Below are 20,127 nucleotides of genomic sequence, written 5' to 3' on the forward strand. Positions count from 1 at the left end.
AACTACCATGTTCTTCTGTGTTCCTGCTGTCTCTATGTCTGTACCCTATGGCTGACCCTCCTAATCAGAAATCTGCTGTGTTCCCTCCTCATTCCCCACTGGTCTGTGACATGATTCCTGTCCTGTTTAGGCTGAACAGGCAGAAGCTGTTGCTTGCAGGTGACATGAACTCCAGATCTCCTGTCTCCTTTTTTCAGTTACATGCTCTAGATGAGGGACAAGGGTTGGACCCCAGGAGATCACTCTGGCTTCTTCACTGTTCACCCATCTTTCCTTTACCCTACTCACAATACTGTATTTGACACCTTTCATTGTTATTATTCTCATCAGAAACCACAGAAGAATGGAGTTGGGAAGGATTATCAACAAAAGAGTGATGTTGGGATTGAAGGCCATAGACGAAGGATGGTCCACATATGGAGTTGTAGTTGGTGTGGGTGAAGTGAAAATGCAAGTTGAGTCTTTGACCAGACATCAAATCTTAGGAAATCTCACCTTAGCTTCTGGGTCTTCAGCAATACTAAAGTTCTACTTCTGTTACTATGCAACAACTGTTTAGGTGGGTCCTGCATTGAAAGGGAGAGAGGGCATGTCCCCTAATCTCAAAAGACTCATGCAGCTATGTAGGGGAAGCAGGGTAATGATGGGACCTCATCTTTCCTGCCAGCAGGAGAGGAGGCATGAGGATGACCTCTGAGGACGGTGACAGGGAAGAAGAAAAATCAGGTGAGATGAAAAGTAACAGTGAGTCTAGAATGAGGAAAAGGCCAGGAAATACAAGGATGCTCAGACTGTGACAGCCAGCGAGAACCACAGTGAAAGAACAATGTATCCACAATTAATGAGATAGGAGAGGGAGAGAAATGAAATAAATGATGGAAAAAATGACCCTAAACTCAAGAACGCATAGTGATTAGATTATCGCACACACACACACACACACACACACACACACACACACACACACACACACACCTCATCTCTAAGGAGCTTTTCCCAAGTTACCTGTAGGCTCCAGCTTTTCTTCCAAGTGTGACATTTTTATCTTCTTAAGCCAGGCCTTGCAGTCCCCCTGTGAGGTTCTGTATAAGAAGCCTGTTAAATCTTCATTTTTCTCCCACATCTCTTTTATCCACATGGATCCAGGGTCAACTTCAGTCCACTTTCTAGTGCTTAAGTCAAGAGACAGCACTTTGTGATCATTTAGATATAGGTCACAGGATGCATTGGAATTTCCATCTGCTTCATGCCAACAACATTGCTTGACCTGCACAGTGAAGGGCTCTGTGCCCATTGGAAAGGGATCAGCTTCTGGCTTTGATGAATCCTGGCTACCTACCCTCCTCCCTTCCCATCCTCTGACCTTGCTCCACCCTCTGCATTTTAGCCTTGCTGCTGGATCTCTGAGGTGGGAGGGGCTACCAGTGATTCATTTTCTTTCCTCCATGCAAACAATGAATGTCCCTAATCTGTCACATTCACATTCTTTCCTTCTGGGAGACATCTGATTGTTCTTTTGTTTATTTTGTAGCAGTGGGAATTGAACCTATGGCCACATACATGCTAGGTAAGCACTCTATCACTGAGCTACATCACCCAGAATATGGGGGTAATTTGAAACTCACCTCTGATAGTGTTAGTCTCCTGCTTCATGTCAGTCACTTGTTGTTTGAACCGGTTAATTCCATCTTTCAGAGTGACAGCCTGTTCTTTCCAGGGCGTTGTGGCATTCAGTTTGTCACTCAGAAGACCAGTGGTATTGCAGTTGTTGTTACTGTCACAGGATATAAAAGTCTTTTTATTCAATTGGCCTTGGACTTTGTGCCACCACAATCCAGACCCTGACTTGCCAACAGTGAAGCTGTAGCAAAGAGAAGCAGCATCTGTGAAGGAAACATGCAATGAGGTTAGGGATGAGGATCAGGGGCTCAGAGACAGTCTCTGCCTGTGGAACAGGAAAGTTCTCTGGAAGGGAATCTCTAAAAAAAGAGAATGGAAGTAAGAAAAATGAAATAAAAACCCTGACTGAACTTTCACTGTGCTACAAAAAAAATAAATAAAAAAGTTTGGTCATTTTCTCTTGCTTGAAGACACAGATATAGGTGTGGCCAAACCCTGTTCTCCCCCAGGACAAGTCTCTTATGTGTTATCACATGAACTTTCTAGGGGTTGGCCTTGTCAGTTATGGCAAGAAATGTTTAGGGTGTCTTCCCTGGACCTGTTCATTCTGTAGAATCTCCAGAAGCTTCTCATGTAGACTGTGTGGAGACAGGATGGTGCGTGAGGTTGTGGGGCAGAGTGGAGCAGGGTGAGGATGGAACAGAAGTTGCATGGACACTGTTTTTACTGATCTGTACTCTCAGATCATAGACTTGAACGTATTTGCTGATTATCAAGCTGTTAGTTTAATAAAGCCTAGAGTCACCAATTGAGGGATTGTCTATTGACGGACTGTTTTGACTGTTAATGAGGTAGGAACACCAGGCCACTGTGGACATTACTATTCCCAGGGCAGGTGGTCTCTGGCTGGAAAAGAAATCTAGCTATGCAGGAGCTGGTGATCCAGACAGCAAGCAGCATCCTCCCTGATTCCTGCAGTGCCTCTCTGGCTGTTAAGTGAGTTCCATGGTCATAGATAATGCTGTGTGGAATAGCACATGGGCCTGCCTCTGAGTACCTGCCCTGACCTCCCTCAGCAACAGACTATGGCTTTGAAGTAGGAGTCAAATAAGTAACTTTCCCTTTTAAGCCGCTTCTGGTACAGTGCTTATCACAGCAACAGAATTAAACCAGAACAACATCTGCCAGATTCCATGGATACTGCAGAGCTCCAGGGATGGCTTCCTGGACTGGTCAGAGGCTAGCCCACACTACAGGACACAGAAGATCTAGTCTGGTTAAATCTGGCAGTAGAAGAGTGGGGATCAAGAATCTCAGAGAAGTGCATGTGCCAGAGTGGATGGAACAGCAAACATTTCCAGGGGAAGAGTGCAGAGTCCATGCTGTCTGTGGATGCTGGAGCATCGCTGCTGAGAAGCACAGTGAGAAGAACCAGGGAGAAGGGCACCAGCATTGCTGGAAACTCAGAGATGATGATGAAATGGCTCAAGGCTGGGGTGGGTTCGGAAACTGTATTCCTGAATCCCAGCAAATATGATGAAGAAAAATCCCACCAGGTGCACTGGTCAAGAGACAGTAACATCAAGGACAGCGGTCTCTTTATGACTATGGGGACCCACCTTGAAGCCTAACTGCTTAAGAGAGTCATGGCTAACAGAATATCAAAATTCTAAATGCAGATAAGTGGTTAGCCAACCCACATGTGAATGGATTTTAATAATTAAAAATAGAACAGACAATCATGAACCTGAAAGCTGCTGTCTTATGAAAACCCTGACTCCTGTGTCCATTGTTTATACTGAACCATCGGTGGTACAGTGGTTGTGAGCACTGTCTGCTCTTGCAGAGGATCCACGTTTGATTCTCAGCAACCACACATGCTGGCTCACCACTGCCTGCAGCTCCAGTTCCAGATCCAATGACCTCTTTTGACCTCTGAGTTCACCAGGCACATATGTGGTGCACATAATACATACATACATGCAGTTAAAACAAATAAATCTAAAAAACAGCTAAAGCTGGACAACCTCCAAGGTTATCTTTCTCGGAGGACCAATCAGATCTCAACAAGAGAGACCTTTTGTCCCCAAAACAAGGGCACTCATTTTTTTTTTGTATTGCTGCATTACTGCCCTGTCACTCAGACACTAACCCCGAGATGCTATTGTTGATGTCTGGTGTGGTTACTTGAATGAACCTGTCTTTTATAGAGTAGGGTGTTTGAATACTTGGTGGCAGTGCTTGGACAGGTTCAGGAGGTGTGGCCTGGCTGAAGGAAGTTTGACACTGGGATGTGGCTTTCAAACACATTCCCCTTTCTTCATCTCTGAACCTTGCTTGATTTAAAAATGCAGGCTCTCAACTGTTTTCACAGGAGGCTGAGTACATGGGGCCTGGGAGGCAAGAGTAGAGCCTTCCACATGTACCTGTCTAGTACCATTGCCAGAGTGCAGTATAGTCAGCCCTGGTTAGTTGAGGTGCTAACCCACAGATTGTCACCTGGTGGAAAAGGGGCTGGAAGGCAAATTATGGATGGGGGGTGGAAAAGGTTAGATGGGCAGGGAAGGGCGCTGAGCCAGAAGGTGGTTGATGAGTCTTATGGCATTGAAACTGAGCTTGGTGGTACAAAGTTGTAATCCCAGCACCTGACAGACCTAGGGAGAGAAGGAATTGCTGCAAATTCTATAGTGCGGGCTATGGAGTGAAATCCTGACTTTTAAGGGTAAAAAGTGAGAGAGAGGGTGGTTGTGACTGCTGTGTCCCTGGAAGCATCTATTGTGATATGTGGAAGAATACCATGGAATAGTGGGAAATAAAGTTTGAGGGCAAAGATTTCCAGAAACGTTGGAATTACTTCTGAGGCTGGGAAGAAAGTCTTCAGAGCATAGACTGCCTTAAGTCCATAGAAGCTGAATGAACCTCTTGGCAGGGTGTCACACTGGGGTTTCATGGCTAGATTTAGGCTTCCTGTACCTCCTCCTCAGTATGACTGAGGGCTGAATGCATCAACTGGATTCCCCTTTGGCATCTTGTCCCCAGCCCTCCTTATTTTCCCTTCTGACAAGGTAATTTTCCTAGTCCTTTCCTGGACTGTATAAAATTGGCAAGGCTTGGGACAGTTAGCCTTGCTGGGTTTCCTTGGGTTCGGGAGCTTCCCAGAGAATGACTGCTGCCCTGGGATCCAATAGCCTGATTCTCCCCTCCTACACCTTCCCATTCCCTGTACCCCTCAAGTTAGAATATAACTACTCACCACCGATGGGTATCATGGACCACAGACAGATCAGTAGAACCCAGAAGCACAACGCCTTAGTGGAAGGATAGTTCTGGGCAGCTGCATTCCTTGCCATATCTTGAGGAACAAGTTTAGTATTCATATCTGTGGAGAGAAGCAATGAAGGCTCAGGACCGACCTTCAGAGCACCCTGCACAAAGATGCACTGACTTTTCAGTGGGTACTCTGCACTGGTGCATTTATAGCAGACTGCTGTGTTCCCTCCCTCTGGGAGGCAGAGACTATCTCATCTGAGTGGAGCATCCCTGCCCTGGTTGTAGACCCAGGCTCTCACACCTCTTGGTCCCTCCCTGGCACTCTCCCATGTTGGTAACTGAAGCTGCCTACAGTTGCAAATTATGGCCCTACAGTCAGTGTTTTTGTGGGGCAGGACAGGGGAATGCAGCTTGTGTAACTTAAGGCCAGTCACGCCCACAGTAGCTTGAGTCACACTAGGAGTTTCTCTCCTGAGTATTGGACACACACCTGCTTTACCTTCAGCCTCACCAGGAGCCTCCCTCTCAACCACCTCACCCCACCCCTTCTGAGTTCCCTTCTGATCTCCCTTCTGCACTTTCCATCACCTTCCCTCTTCCTACATCTCAATCCCAGACTCATGTTCTCCACCAAGTCACTTCCCTTCAACCTTGTCCTCCCCCCACACTTTAATTGTCCTAATGCTTGGCCCAGAGCTCAGCACTCCTCATCCACAAGGTGCCCTAGTCACTCTCCGCTCCATCCTCTCTATCTCCTTCCTTTACCAACATGCCCCTCCCCACTGGAGACCCTTAGTAAATATCTTGTCACCAAAGTTGTGCTTTTTCTCCCTAACTCTGTGACACTGGAACCTAAGACATTTAGGAAAGTTCTGCAATCACAAAATTATTCCAGTAAAAAGCAGATTCAGTTCTGTAGAGAAAACTCAGAGGTTAAGAGCCCTGACTGCTCTTCCAGAGGACCCATGTTGGAATTCCATCCCCTCTTTTGAGTTGTTCCCTGAGCCTTAGCTGTGGGACTGTTTGGAAGATTCATCCCTTAGGAGTGGCTCCTCAACTCTGCATATTGTCTGTGGTTTTCTGCAGTGGTTTTCATTCTTTGCAAAGAGACATTCTCTTGAAGAGAGTGAAGAATACATCTGTTCTGGTGTTTAAGGACAAATGTTTATAGATTGATGTTAGAGATTATGCTGATTTTGTAAATTAGTGGTTGTGGAATCTCCTTCAATAACCATGACTTCAGCACTTATTAGTTAGCTATGTTTATTATTAGTTTCCTGTACTGTGCAGGCATGATGTCCCTCCTGCTTAGCAGGTCTTAAGTTCAATGAGAGAGATGCTGGATACCATCAAGGTATGTGTGCCAGATCTGCACAGATAAGAGTTACTGTGGCATGCTGCTCACTGATGTGGTCCATAGGCGTCAATAGCTGGGTGGGACTATTGGTTGCCGCCTCCTGTGGAAGCTTGAATCACACTTTTTGGAATTAAGAAAGGTAGTCCCTTAGGGAGGTGACTTTAGGTCAGTTCCGGCTTAGTGGCCTCTGGTCCCTGTCTCTAAAGTGCATGGTGTCTTCAGGTAGGGTCTTTCCTTTCAGCTCTAGGGAAAAGAAAGGCAGGAACAATAGGCTTGTGCTTTAGTAGCCTCTTGACAGCCCGTTGGGCAGCCCTGACCAACAACTCGAAAGAGGGTCTCTCTTGTCTGATATTGGGGTTCTGTTAGGTAGTCTCATGGAGGGAGCACCATCAACCCCCATGAAAAAAGTTCATGGAACTCCATATGTTAGTTATACACAGATTTATGTTAGTTATAATTTTAGTTAAATAGTTAATACATGAACCCTTGTCACCTTTCCTGCTGTTACTCTACCTCCCTCACGTTTCTCCTCCTGTGTTTACCTCCCCTCTTCACTAAGTAGAGGATGCTTTTCCATATTCCCTATCAGCTCAATTGTATCAATTCTGATTCCCCTTTACTCACATCCCACTTTCTTCTGCAATGACCTCCCTCTTCCCCCCTACGCACTCCCTTTCCATGTCCCTGTCAGATTGCCTAACTGTTAGATCTCCCTAATCTCACACTCAAGATTCTAGTTCTGCCCACTCTTGATGTGTTACATTTTTTGGGAACAGGGAGTCTGCAGCTCTCCTTTGACATGGACCCTCACTAGATCCTGAGACTCAGTATCTGTCTCATGTTGCATCACGGTGACAATCAAGGGCACCTGGAGTTCCCAGACAAACAAGCCTTTTCAGTCACCTCCACATACTAATATGGGAGATTGTATCTAGGTTAACATCCTCCCACAGGATAAAATGTTAATATTCAGGAATCTGTACTGGCCTGCCCTTAGGGTCCTGACAGAATATACCCTAAGCTGCAGCCACTGGGAGCACCTTCTGTGCACATTTGCTGTGTTCCCTTGTGAAAGGCGGGCCTTGGCTTCCTCCTGTTGATTTCTCTTCTGCCACTCTTGTCTACTTGCCTCTGCTCAGTCTCTGTCCCTTCCCAGCCCTTCTCTCCTCCTGCCTCTGTCCCTTTTAAGCCCCTTCTCTGTCCTCTTCTAATAAACCTTCCTAGTGAGCCCTGATTTATGGCATGACTACTTCCCACCATTTTCAATTGAATTGTACCTTGGCTCCCCAAGATTAGGCAGGCCCTGCTAGTGCTTCCTCCAGCCCGCTGGCCTACGGAGGCACTCCGACACACTGAACCCGGTCCAAATCTGACAGACAGCCCTGCTTCTCCAACTAATGGATCGCTGGGTCCCTCTGTCCAACCCTGGCATGATTGGTGAGTTCCCCCTCTTCTCTACCTCTGCCCATTTCCCACGTGTGAGGATTCTCTCTGAAACGTGTCTTCTTGCTTCTCAGTCTTGCTACCAAGCAATCCATGTGTCTCTCAGACTCAATTCTGGCCCTTGCTCTGTGTATCACTACTCACTGAGCAGCCTGTGTCTTCTAAATAGATCCTGTCTGAATTCCTAGGACACTAGGAAATGCAGACTCTTGGACCTTACTTATTGCCTCACTCATGCGAACTGTGTCATAGTCTTTTTCTCTTTGCTCCCCACTGGGATGTCTCTTGGAAAACCTCAGACTTTTATCCTTAATGACTTCTAAACTCTTCTGCCTTTGTAGTCAGATCTGGCCCAAATACCCTTTACATATCAATTCAAATGGCCACTTCCTGGCTCCCTATATCCGGATATTTTTTTTGAGCTTTTATATTTTGTTTATTCTTCATTTAACTTTTAAAACACTACTATAGTTGAATATTAAAACAAGAACAACAGCCAAGTAGTGAGCATATTATGATTATAGTCCTTCCCACATTCACTACTGCATATAGAGTGACAAACAGTAACTGGCCCCTTAAGAGGTCTGACACTGAACGCCACCTCTAGGGTGATGTTCATCATCCTCATATGCTTCTCCATTATAAGGATGCCATCTTTCCTGATTTGGATCAAAGTCCACCAGTTATACCTGATCCATTTCATCAGTCTCTTCTACTTCCTTCCTATCAGGAAGGAGTTTTTGCAGCAAAGAAAGTTTATCAGGAGAGAGAAAGCCATTCTCAGGAAAGTTTACCTTAAACTCAATGATTAGACGTCCTTTTTCATATGGCCAACTATATATTGGCATACCTTCGTTCAGCACACATTTTATATCTCCATGTTTGACAATCTGATCTGGATGAGAGGTGATGACTATGGTTCGGTTGTCAAGAGTAGATATTGGCTTTTGGAAGCCGCACAATGCTTCAACCAGCTGTATGTCCATACACATGAAAAGGTCTTCGCCTCGTCGTGTAAAAGCAGCATGGTCCTTCCGGTCTAACACAGTGATAATGTCTCCTGGCTCTAGGTCTCCTTCACCATGGAATGTTATCTTCTGACCATCTTTCATGCCTTTATCAATATGAGCCTCTAAAATCTTCTTCTCTCAAACTATCTTTCTTCCATTGCAGCTTTTACATCTGTCTTTAGGACTGATGCGTTCTCCGTGGCCCTGAATTTGCTGGACCATTCCGGGTCGGATCTGATGAATCCTTATTTGCATGCCAATCCCACGACAGTTGGGACAGCACTCCACTGCTCCTTTCTTACCACCTCGGCCTTCACATTTGTCACAGATCACATTCTTCTGCAGAGCCAGCTTTCTTGTTGCACCATATACAAGTCTTCCAAGGTCACTGAGAGCTGACGCACAACATTTTTACCTCTCCTTTGTCTCTGCATCCTTCCTCCTCCTCCAAAGAACATATCAAAGATATCCATGGGTGAGCCAAAACCACCACTTGCTCCACCCTCTTTAATCACCTGCTCTCCTCCTTTTTTGGAATTGGCAAGAACTTCATAAGCTTGAGAAATCTGTTTAAATTTTTCACCTTCATTTGGATTCTTATCAAGGTGGTACGTCAAGGCCAATTCTCTATAAGCCTTTTTCAGTTCTTCCTGGGTGGCATTGGGTTTGACCTCCAAAACATCATAGTAAGTGGTTTCTTTTACCATTTTTTTACAGCCGGGGAGCAGACCAGTGCTGGATAGTGCAAAGAGAAGCATAGCACAGCGCGGTTCAGGCGAAGGTCCTCCACCTCCCACCGAGCATTCTGGAAAGTTCCCTATCAGAATATTTTAAAGGACCTTTGCAACATTCCTCCAGGGATCAGACAGATGGAAGGATGTATCTGCCTCTTGATCTTTTACTCCCCCCCCCCCCAATACACCACTTGCACTAACTCTGTTTTGTGTGGCTTGTTTGCTTAGTGGTGTGCCTTGGCAGGGCCAGCCAATGGTACCCACTACTCGCTAGGACCCTACCTGCCTGCTCCACTTGCAGCAGATTTGTTCTCTTCCACCTGCAACAAATCTGCTTCCTCGTTCACTAGCAGCTTCACCTTCCATTCAATACTGGGACTGGGTCTCTGGTGGGGCTATGTGCCGCTGACCATTCCCCTTTATGTGAAGTTTCATTTCTTTTATTTTTCTTTATCAAAACATTTTTTAGTTTTTAAGACAAATTTATTACTTTAAAAAAAACAATCCAAATTCCAACTCTCTCCCCTCCTCCCAGTCCCCTCCCACTCCTTCCACACTCCCTCCCACTTCACCCCCTCCAATCATAAGCAAGGGCAATGTACCCTGCCCTGTGGAAAGGCCAAGGCCCTCCCTACTACATCTAGGTAGGGCAAGGTGTACATCCAAAGAGAATAAGAAAGCAAGAAGCTAGTACATGCAGTAGAGACAAATCCCAATGCCACTATCAGTGGCCCCTCAGTCTGCCCCAACTACCAACCACATTCAGAGGCACTAGTTTGTTCCCATGCTCACTCACTCCCAGTCCAGTTGGAGTTGGTGAGCTCCCATTAGCTCAGGCAAACTGTCTCAGTGGATGAACCCCTCATGGTCTTGACCTCCTTGCTCATACTCTCACTCTTTCCACTCTTCAACTGGATCTTGGGAGCTCAGTCCAGTGCTCCGATGTGGGACACCCACAATAACACAGACATCTGATACCCCCCACCAGCATAACCTAAAGAAGGGAAACAAATAAACACTATTACTGAAAAATAACCGAAGTTAACAACCACTAGTTAATAATATTGCTTAATATTAATGGACTCAATTCACCTATATAAAGACACAGGCTAAGAGCACAAAATCAGGATCCAGCATTCTGCTGTTTACATGGAACACACCTCTGTAGTAATAAGGGCAGCAGGGCTGCGTCCCCAGCACCCCGGCTGCCTGGCTAGCTTATGCCCGAAATAACAACACACTAACTGTATTCATTCAATCACTGCTTGGCCCATTTCTATCTAGCCTCTTCTAGGCTAATTCTCACATATTAATTTAGCCCATTTCTAATCATCTGTGTAGCGCCCCTAGGTGCGCTTACCGGGAAGATTCTAGCCTATGTCCATCCTGGGTCGGAGCTTCATCACGTGCGTCTGCCTGGGAGCTGGGAGCATGGCGTCTCTCTGAGGCGTCTGCTCCCGAGAGGAGAGCTGTGGAGTCTGAGCTCACTTCCTCTTCCTCCCAGCGTTCTGTTCTGTTTACTCCTCCCACCTATCTTCTAACCAATGAGGGCCAAGCAGTTTCTTTTTATTTAACCAATGACCTTCCTCCATCACACCTCAACCTCAAAAGACAGACAATACTTCAGAGTAAAGGGTTAGGAAAAGATTTTGAATCAAACACACCTAAAAAACAAGTGGGTATGGCTATCCTAATGTCTAACAAAATTGATTTCAAACTAAAATCAATCAGAAGAGATGGAGAAGGACACTTTATACTCATAACAGGAACAATTCATCAAGATGAAGTCTCAATCCTGAATATCTATGCCCTCAATACAAGAACATCCACATATGTAAAAGAATAATTACTAAAACTTAATTTACACATCAAACCCCACACACTAATAGTAGGTTCCATTTCTTGAGTACTGCCCTCTCCTTGCCTTCTGGTTTTTCTGGTACCAGTTGAGTGTGTCTCTCTTGGACTCAGAGCCCTTGGCCCCTGTTCTTGTGTAACAGCATTCTGATTAGCTTGTGCCTTCTGTATCCCTGGATCTGCCTCATACTTGGGCACTGTGTCATACACCTGCTCAGGTTTGAAGACTCACTGACCACTTCTTTTAAATTAAATCTGGCCTCAGTATTCTTTAACCAGTCAGTCAGAAAAATGAGAAAGAATTCTCCACTTTCTTTCCTTGTCTTGGCTCCAAGGCCTGCTTGTGTCTGTCAGTTCTTGCTCTCTAAATGTCTTGTCTGTTTGCTGCAACGTGTGGGTCAGATGGAGAAGCCAGATTCCTCTTCTTCTTCACACACCGGTTCTCTTTTCCTTTATATTTACTCAATTCCTGTTTAATGTGTGTGTGTGTGTGTGTGTGTGTGTGTGTGTGTGTGACTTGATTTTAAATGTTAGCAGGGTCTAATGCCTAATGTATGTGTATGTAACTTGGATTCAACTCTATGTATGTGTGCATGTAACTATTGTTTTCAGCAATCATGTGGCTCTCCCCATCTTGCCTGATGATCTCATCATGATTTCTTGTGAGCTCCAGGGAGTCAACCTGGATCTATCTCGAATAAAACTTTACCAGTTCCAAGCAGTGCCTGATGGTTCTACAGAGCCTGGACAGTGAACTGAAACAGCCAGTTACCCCTGGACATGGCCAGCAACCCCGAATTTCTCAAGTCCCACAGAGATGACTGATGATCCCCAGTTCAGCAGGAAGCAGTTTCAAGAACATGACACCCTCATCCCTGCATCACCTGCTATCTCTTTCTAACTCCTCTCCTGTTTATAATAAACAAAAGCAAGGATTGTTAGCATTCAGGCATCTGGACTGGCCTGCCCTTAGGGTCCTGACAGGATATGACATCAGCTGGAGCCACTAAGAGCACACATGTGCACATTCGCTATGTTCATGTAAATGCAAGCTGTGCTCATCTCCTGTCTCCTTTCTCTTCTGCCACTCTTTTCACCAAGCAACATTCTCTGCTTCTCTCTCTTCCCCCTCTATCTCTCTACCCATTTTTCTGCCATTTTCTCTTCTCTTCCAATAAAACTCCCATGCGAATCCTATTGTATGTCATCACATTTTCCTACCATTTAAAATAAATTATAACTACCTAGTGAGACATCATTGTGGTGAGTGAGTGCTGCGGCACCCGGGAACAGCCCGCCTACATTTCCTGATCAACCTACAGGGCTACACTGCCCGGTACCTCCTCTCTCTTCCTATCCCATCCAGCTTACATCCAGATCCCCCCACCCTCTGTTTCTCTCCCCCCTCCCTTCCCTGGTGGCAGAGAGCCTCCCTGCTCTGCCTGCTTGGGCGCTGGGTCCTAACCCCAAGCGTAGGGTAAAGGGGAGTTCGGGGGCTTCTTTGTCCCCATAGCCCGCCTGCAACAAGCAGGGTGGGCCCTTTGTCTGCGAGCGAACCAAGCAGCAAGGAGTTTCGATCAGGGCACCTAGTGAGACATCATTGTGGTGAGTGAGTGCTGCGGCACCCGGGAACAGCCCGCCTACACTTCCTGATCAACCTACAGGGCTACACTGCCCGGTACCTCCTCTCTCTTCCTATCCCATCCAGCTTACATCCAGATCCCCCTACCCCCTGTCTCCCTCCATCCCTCCCTTCCCTGGTGGCAGAGTGTCTCCCTGTTCAGCCTGCCTGGGCGCTGGGACTGAACCCGAAGGTGAGTGCAAAGGGGAAGGTGGTAGCTCCTTTGTCTCCATAACCTGCCTGCAGCAAGCAGGGTGGGCCTTTGTTTGCAAGCTAACCAAGCAGCAAGGAGATTGGAACTGGACTCCAGGAGAAACATCACGGGGGAGTGACATCACTTGGAAGGTACATCAGTTGGCAAGAAGACCTGATCCTGTAAAAGAAGATCCATAGGAGAATATTGGAAGGAAGAGATGGGGAGACGCCAATGCAAGAATTCACCCAACAATCTGAAAAACAACACGAAACCACCAGAAGCCAGCGACCTCACAACAGGAGAACATGAACACCTTAATCATGAAGAAGGAGAAAAAACTGACTTCACGACAGTGATTGACACCCTTAAACAGCATATAAAAAACGCCCTTATAGAAATGGATGAGAAGTATAACAGAAAGTTCGAGGAATTGAGTAAATCAGTGAATGATACCCTAGGAAAGCAAGGAAAAACAATTAAGCAGATAATGGAAACAGTTCATGATTTGAAAAATGAAATGGAGGCAAAGAAGAAAACACAAACAGAGGGCCGGCTGGACATGGAAAATCTAGGTAAACGAATAGAGACTACAGAAACAAGCATAACCAGCAGAATACAAGAGATAGAAGAAAGAATCTCAGAGTCTGAGGATAACATAGAGAAAATAAACGCACGGATCAAAGAAAACAGCAAGTCCAACAAACTCTCATCACAAAACATTCAGGAAATATGGGACACAATAAAAAGACCAAACCTAAGAATAATTGGAGTAGAAGAAGGAGAAGAAGTGCAGCTCAACGGTCCAGAAAATATACTTAACAAAATTATAGAAGAAAACTTTCCCAACCTGAAGAAGGATGTACCTATGAAGGTTCAAGAGGCATACAGAACCCCAAATAGGCTGGATCAAAAAAAAACATCCCCTCGCCATATAATAATCAAAACACAAAATATACAGAATAAAGAAAGAATATTAAGAGCCGCAAAGGAAAAAGGCCAACTTACTTATAAAGGTAAACCTATCAGACTTACACCTGACTTCTCTATGGAAACCATGAAAGCCAGAAGGTCCTGGATAGATGTACTGCAAAAACTAAGAGACCATGGATGCAAGCCCAGACTACTATATCCAGCCAAGCTTTCGTTCACCATAAATGGAGAAAACAAAATTTTCCAGGATAAAAACAAATTTAAGCAATACGTAGCCACAAATCCAGCCTTACAGAAAATAATAGAAGGAAAATCACTAACCAAGGAGTCCAACAAAGACCTCAATAACTCAGACATCTAGAGACCCTTCACCAGCGCAACTCAAAGAAGGGAAACACACAAACCCTACTACTTAAAAAGTGACCGGAGTTAACAACCACTGGTCATTAATATCACTTAATGTCAATGGACTCAACTCACCTATAAAAAGGCACAGGCTAAGAGACTGGATACGAAAACAGGATCCAACATTCTGCTGTCTACAAGAAACACACCTCAACCACAAAGACAGGCACCTACTCAGAGTAAAGGGCTGGGAAAAGGCTTATCAAGCAAATGGACCTAAGAAACAAGCAGGTGTGGCCATACTAATTTCTAACAAAGTTGACTTCAAACTTAAATCAATCAAAAGAGATGGAGAGGGACATTTTATACTCATAACAGGAAAAATTCATCAGGAAGAAATCTCAATCCTGAATATCTATGCCCCTAATATAAAAGCACCCACGTATGTAAAAGAAACATTGCTAAAATTCAAGGCAGCCATCAAACCGCACACACTAATAGTAGGAGACTTCAACACTCCTCTTTCACCAATGGACAGGTCAATCAGACAGAAACCTAACAGAGAAATTAGAGAATTAATGGAGGTAATGAAGCAAATGGACTTAACAGACATCTATAGAATATTCCACCCAAATAGGAAAGAATATACCTTTTTCTCTGCAGCTCATGGAACCTTCTCGAAAATCGACCACATAGTCAGTAACAAAGCTAACTTACACAGCTACAAAAAAATATTACTAACCACCTGTGTCTTATCAGACCACCATGGATTAAAGTTAGAATTCAACAACAATGCTACCCCCAGAAAGCCTACAAACTCATGGAAACTGAACAGTCAACTACTGAACCATACCTGGATTAAGGAGGAAATAAAGAAAGAAATTAAAGTCTTCCTTGAATTCAATGAAAATAAAGAAACAACATACTCGAACTTATGGGACACTATGAAAGCAGTCCTGAGAGGAAAGTTCATAGCACTAAGTGCCCACTTAAAGAAAACAGAAAAAGCACATATTGGAGACTTAACAGCCCACCTGAAAGCTCTAGAAAAAAAAGAAGCAGACTCACCTAGGAGGAGTAGAAGACTGGAAATAATCAAACTGAGGGCTGAAATCAACAAAATAGAAACACAAAAAACAATCCAAAGAATCAATGAATCAAGAAGCTGGTTCCTGGAAAAAATCAACAAGATTGACAAACCCCTATCCAAACTAATCAAACGGCAGAGAGAAAATTTGCAAATTAATAAGATCAGAAATGAAAAGGGGGACATAACCACAAACACAGAGGAAATTCAGAGAGTCATTAGATCTTACTACAAAAGCTTGTATGCCACTAAATTGGAAAATGTAAAAGAAATGGACACTTTCTTAGATAAATACGATTTACCAAAATTAAATCAGGACCAGGTGAACAAGCTAAACAGACCTGTCAGTCGCGAAGAACTAGAAGCTGTTATCAAAAACCTCCCTACCAAAAAAAGCCCAGGGCCAGATGGTTTCAATGCGGAATTCTACCAGAACTTCCAAGAAGACCTAATACCTATACTCCTCAATGTATTCCACAATATAGAAACAGAAGGGTCATTACCAAATTCCTTTTATGAAGCTACAGTTACTCTGATACCAAAACCACACAAAGACTCAACCAGGAAAGAGAATTACAGGCCGATCTCACTCATGAATATCGACGCAAAAATCCTCAACAAAATACTGGCAAACCGAATCCAAGAACACATCCGAAAAATTATCCATTATGATCAAGTAGGCTTCATTCCTGAGATGCAGGGCTGGTTCAACATACGAAAATCTATCAATGTAATCCATCATATAAATAAACTGAAAGAAAAAAACCATATGATCATTTCATTAGATGCTGAAAAAGCATTTGACAAAATTCAACATCCATTTATGTTAAAAGTCTTGGAGAGATTAGGGATACAAGGGTCATACCTAAATATAATAAAAGCTATATACAGCAAGCCGACAGCTAACATCAAATTAAATGGAGAGAAACTCAAAGCCATCCCGCTTAACTCAGGAACACGACAAGGCTGCCCACTTTCGCCATACCTCTTCAATATAGTGCTTGAAGTTCTAGCAATAGCAATAAGACAGCATAATGGGATCAAGGGGATTCGAATTGGAAATGAAGAAGTTAAACTTTCGTTATTCGCAGATGATATGATAGTGTACATAAGCGACCCCCAAAATTCCACCAAAGAACTTTTACAGCTGATAAACAGCTTTAGTAATGTGGCAGGATACAAGATCAACTCCAAAAAATCAGTCGCCCTCCTATACTCAAAGGATATGGAAGCAGAGAGGGAAATCAGAGAAGCTTCTCCATTCACGATAGCCACAAACAGCATAAAATATCTTGGGGTAAATCTAACCAAGGAAGTGAAAGATCTATTTGACAAGAACTTTAAGGCATTGAAGAAAGAAATTGAGGAGGATACCAAAAAATGGATGGACATCCCTTGCTCTTGGATTGGGAGGATCAACATAGTAAAAATGGCAATTCTACCAAAGGCAATTTATAGATTCAATGCAATCCCCATCAAGATCCCATCAAAATTCTTCACAGATCTGGAGAGGACAATAATCAACTTTATATGGAAAAACAAAAAACCCAGGATAGCCAAAACAATCCTATACAATAAAGGATCTTCTGGAGGCATTACCATCCCTGACTTCAAACTCTATTACCGAGCTACAGTAATGAAAACAGGGTGGTACTGGCATAAAAACAGAGAAGTCGACCAATGGAATCGTATAGAAGACCCGGACTTTAGCCCACAAACCTATGAACACCTCATTTTCGATAAAGGAGCTAAAAGTTTACATTGGAAGAAAGAAAGCTTCTTCAACAAATGGTGCTGGCACAACTGGATGTCAACCTGTAGAAGAATGAAAATAGACCCATATCTATCACCGTGCACAAAACTCAAGTCCAAATGGATTAAAGACCTCAATATCAGCCCGAAAACACTGAATCTGATAGAAGAGAAAGTGGGCAATACCCTACAACAGATGGGCACAGGCGATCGCTTCTTAGGTATAACCCCAGAAGCACAGACATTAAGGGCAACATTGAATAAATGGGACCTACTAAAACTGAGAAGCTTCTGTAAAGCAAAGGACACTGTCACTAAGACACAAAGGCAACCTACTGACTGGGAGAAGATCTTCACCAACCCCGCAACAGACAAAGGTCTGATCTCCAAAATATATAGAGAACTCAAGAAACTAGACTTTAAAATGCTAATTAACCCAATTAAAAAATGGGGCGCTGAACTGAACAGAGAATTCTCAACAGAAGAAGTTCAAATGGCCAAAAGACACTTAAGGTCATGCTCAACCTCCTTAGCGATCAGGGAAATGCAAATCAAAACAACTTTGAGATATCATCTTACACCTGTAAGATTGGCTAAAGTCAAAAACACCAAGGATAGCCTTTGCTGGAGAGGCTGTGGAGGAAGGGGTACCCTCATCCATTGCTGGTGGGAATGCAATCTTGTGCAACCACTGTGGAAGTCAGTGTTTCGGTTTCTCCGGAAATTCGGGATCAACCTACCCCTGGACCCAGCAATACCACTCTTGGGAATTTACCCAAGAGATGCTCTATCACATGTCAAAAGCATTTGTTCAACTATGTTCATAGCAGTATTATTTATAATAGCCAGAACCTGGAAACAACCTAGATGCCCTTCAATGGAAGAATGGATGAAGAAAGTATGGAATATATACACACTAGAGTACTACGCTGCGGTAAAAAACAATGACTTCTCGAATTTTGCATGCAAATGGATGGAAATAGAAAACACTATCCTGAGTGAGGTATCCCAGGCCCAAAAAGACGAACATGGGATGTACTCACTCATAATTGGTTTCTAGCCATAAATAGGGTTCACGGAGTCTACAATAGGCGAATCTAAAGAAGCTAAGTAAGAAGGTGAACCCAAGGAAAAACATAGAGTTATCCTCTTGGATAAGGGAAGTAGACAAAATTGCCGGGGGGAAAAGTGGGATCTTGGGGGTGGGGTGGGATGGGGGTAAGGGGAGATGGGGAGAGAAAAGGTAGAAGGGAAGGAGGGTGGACTTGGGGAAAGAGGAGGATCAGGATAAAGGAAGGTTGGATAGGGGAGCACGGAACCACAATTCTTAGTTAAGGGACCCACTTTAGGGTGGGCAGGAGACTTGACCCTAGAGGGGCTCCCAGGTGCCCAAGCTGAGGTCCCCAGTTAGTTCCCTGGGCAGCTGAGGATAGGGAACCTGAAATGACCCTACCCTAGAGCAATACTGACGAATATATTGCATATCATCCTAGAACTTGCATCTGGCGATGGATGGAGATAGAGACAGAGACCCACACTGGAGCACTGGACTGAGCTCCCAAGGTCCCAATGAGGAGCAGAAGGAGTGAGAACATGAGCAAAGATGTCGGGACCACGAGGAGTGCACCCACCCACTGAGACAGTGGAGATGATCTACTGGGAGCTCACCAAGGCCAGCTGGACTGTTACCAGAAAAAGCATGGGATAAAACTGGACTCTCGGAACATGGCGAACAATGAGGGCTGATGAGACGCCAAGGACAATGGCACGCAGTTTTGATCCTACGCAATGTGCTGGCTTGGTGGGAGCCTAGCCAGTCTGGATGTTCACCTTCCTAGATATGGATGGAGGGGGGAGGACCTAGGACGTACCACAGGGCAGGGAACCCTGACAGCTCTTTGGACTGGAAAGGGAGGGGGAGAGGAGTGGGGGGAAGGGGAGAGGGGTGGGAGGAGGGGGAGAAGAGTGGGAGGAAGGGGAGAAGAGTGGGAGGAGGGGAGGGAAATGGGAGGCTGGTGGGAGGAGGTGAAAATTTGTTTTTTTTTCTTTTCTTTATCCTCCTTTTATCAATAAAAAAAATCAAAATAAATAAATAAATAAATAAATTATAACACAAAAGGCCACTAGATTCTGTCCACAGAATCTCCACTGCTCTGTTCTTTTGAGCCTCTTGCAGATCTGTTTCCTCTTCCAGTGAGACATAATCCCCAGTGGGTCCTGGGTCTGAAACTCAGTTGTCTGGTGTCTTAGTTAGGGTTTCTATTGCTGTGATGAAACACCATGACCAAAGCGACTTGATGAGGAATGGGTCTATTATGCCCAGTCACCATCCATTGAGGGAAGCCAAGGCTGAAACTCAAGCAGGGCAGGAACCTGGAGGGAGCAGCTGATGCAGAGGCCTTGGAAAAGTACAGCTTAAAGTCTTGCTCTTCGTGGCTTGCTCAGCCTCCTTTCCTTCAGTGCCCAGGAGCCCAAGCCTACGTGTGGAAACACCCACAATGGGCTGGGCCTTCCCACACCACTCTCTCATTAAGAAATGCCTTCCAACCTTGCCCACAGCCCAGTATTCTGATCTCTGGAGGCATTTTATCACAGGGGTTCCCTCCTCTCAGATGATTTCAGCATTGTGTCACATATACAAGAAACATCATGCTATCAGGCAGGTGCTTTTCCCACGAAGCCATCTTGCCCATGAGTGCTTGTGAGTTTGCTCTGCATCTTTGGTCTCTGCTTACTTACCATGAGATGCTCCTCATTAGTCGAGACTCTCGGCTTTCTGAGTTCAATGATACAATTCTATGACCTCTATGCTTCTGTTTCCTCGATGTCCTAAGGGAGAACTCAGCTTTGAGAATTTATTAGAGACCTTTGTCCTTCAGTCAGAGCGCATAGACTATTCTTAGAC

The 20,127-nt window shown here is 44.6% G+C and overlaps 2 long non-coding RNA genes and 1 pseudogene across 2 annotated transcripts in view; 2 read left to right on the top strand and 1 right to left on the bottom strand.

Moving 5' to 3' along the window:
• Positions 1-387: 387 nt before the first annotated feature.
• The window catches only part of LOC142835843 (uncharacterized), a 91,897-nt gene continuing 72,157 nt past the window's right edge, over positions 388-20,127 (top strand). Inside the window, exons 1-2 of the long non-coding RNA XR_012907945.1 lie at positions 388-726; positions 1,532-1,567. This is a non-coding gene — a long non-coding RNA (uncharacterized LOC142835843). The remainder of the gene's footprint in view (positions 727-1,531; positions 1,568-20,127) is intronic.
• LOC142835837 (uncharacterized) overlaps positions 6,188-20,127 on the top strand; it is a 48,450-nt gene continuing 34,510 nt past the window's right edge. Inside the window, exons 1-3 of the long non-coding RNA XR_012907944.1 lie at positions 6,188-6,244; positions 7,539-7,684; positions 9,418-9,579. This is a non-coding gene — a long non-coding RNA (uncharacterized LOC142835837). The remainder of the gene's footprint in view (positions 6,245-7,538; positions 7,685-9,417; positions 9,580-20,127) is intronic.
• Positions 8,131-17,937, bottom strand: LOC142835806 (dnaJ homolog subfamily A member 1 pseudogene; annotated as a pseudogene).

Source organism: Microtus pennsylvanicus, chromosome 1 (genome assembly GCF_037038515.1).
Source record: "Microtus pennsylvanicus isolate mMicPen1 chromosome 1, mMicPen1.hap1, whole genome shotgun sequence".
NCBI classification, from domain to species: domain Eukaryota; kingdom Metazoa; phylum Chordata; class Mammalia; order Rodentia; family Cricetidae; genus Microtus; species Microtus pennsylvanicus.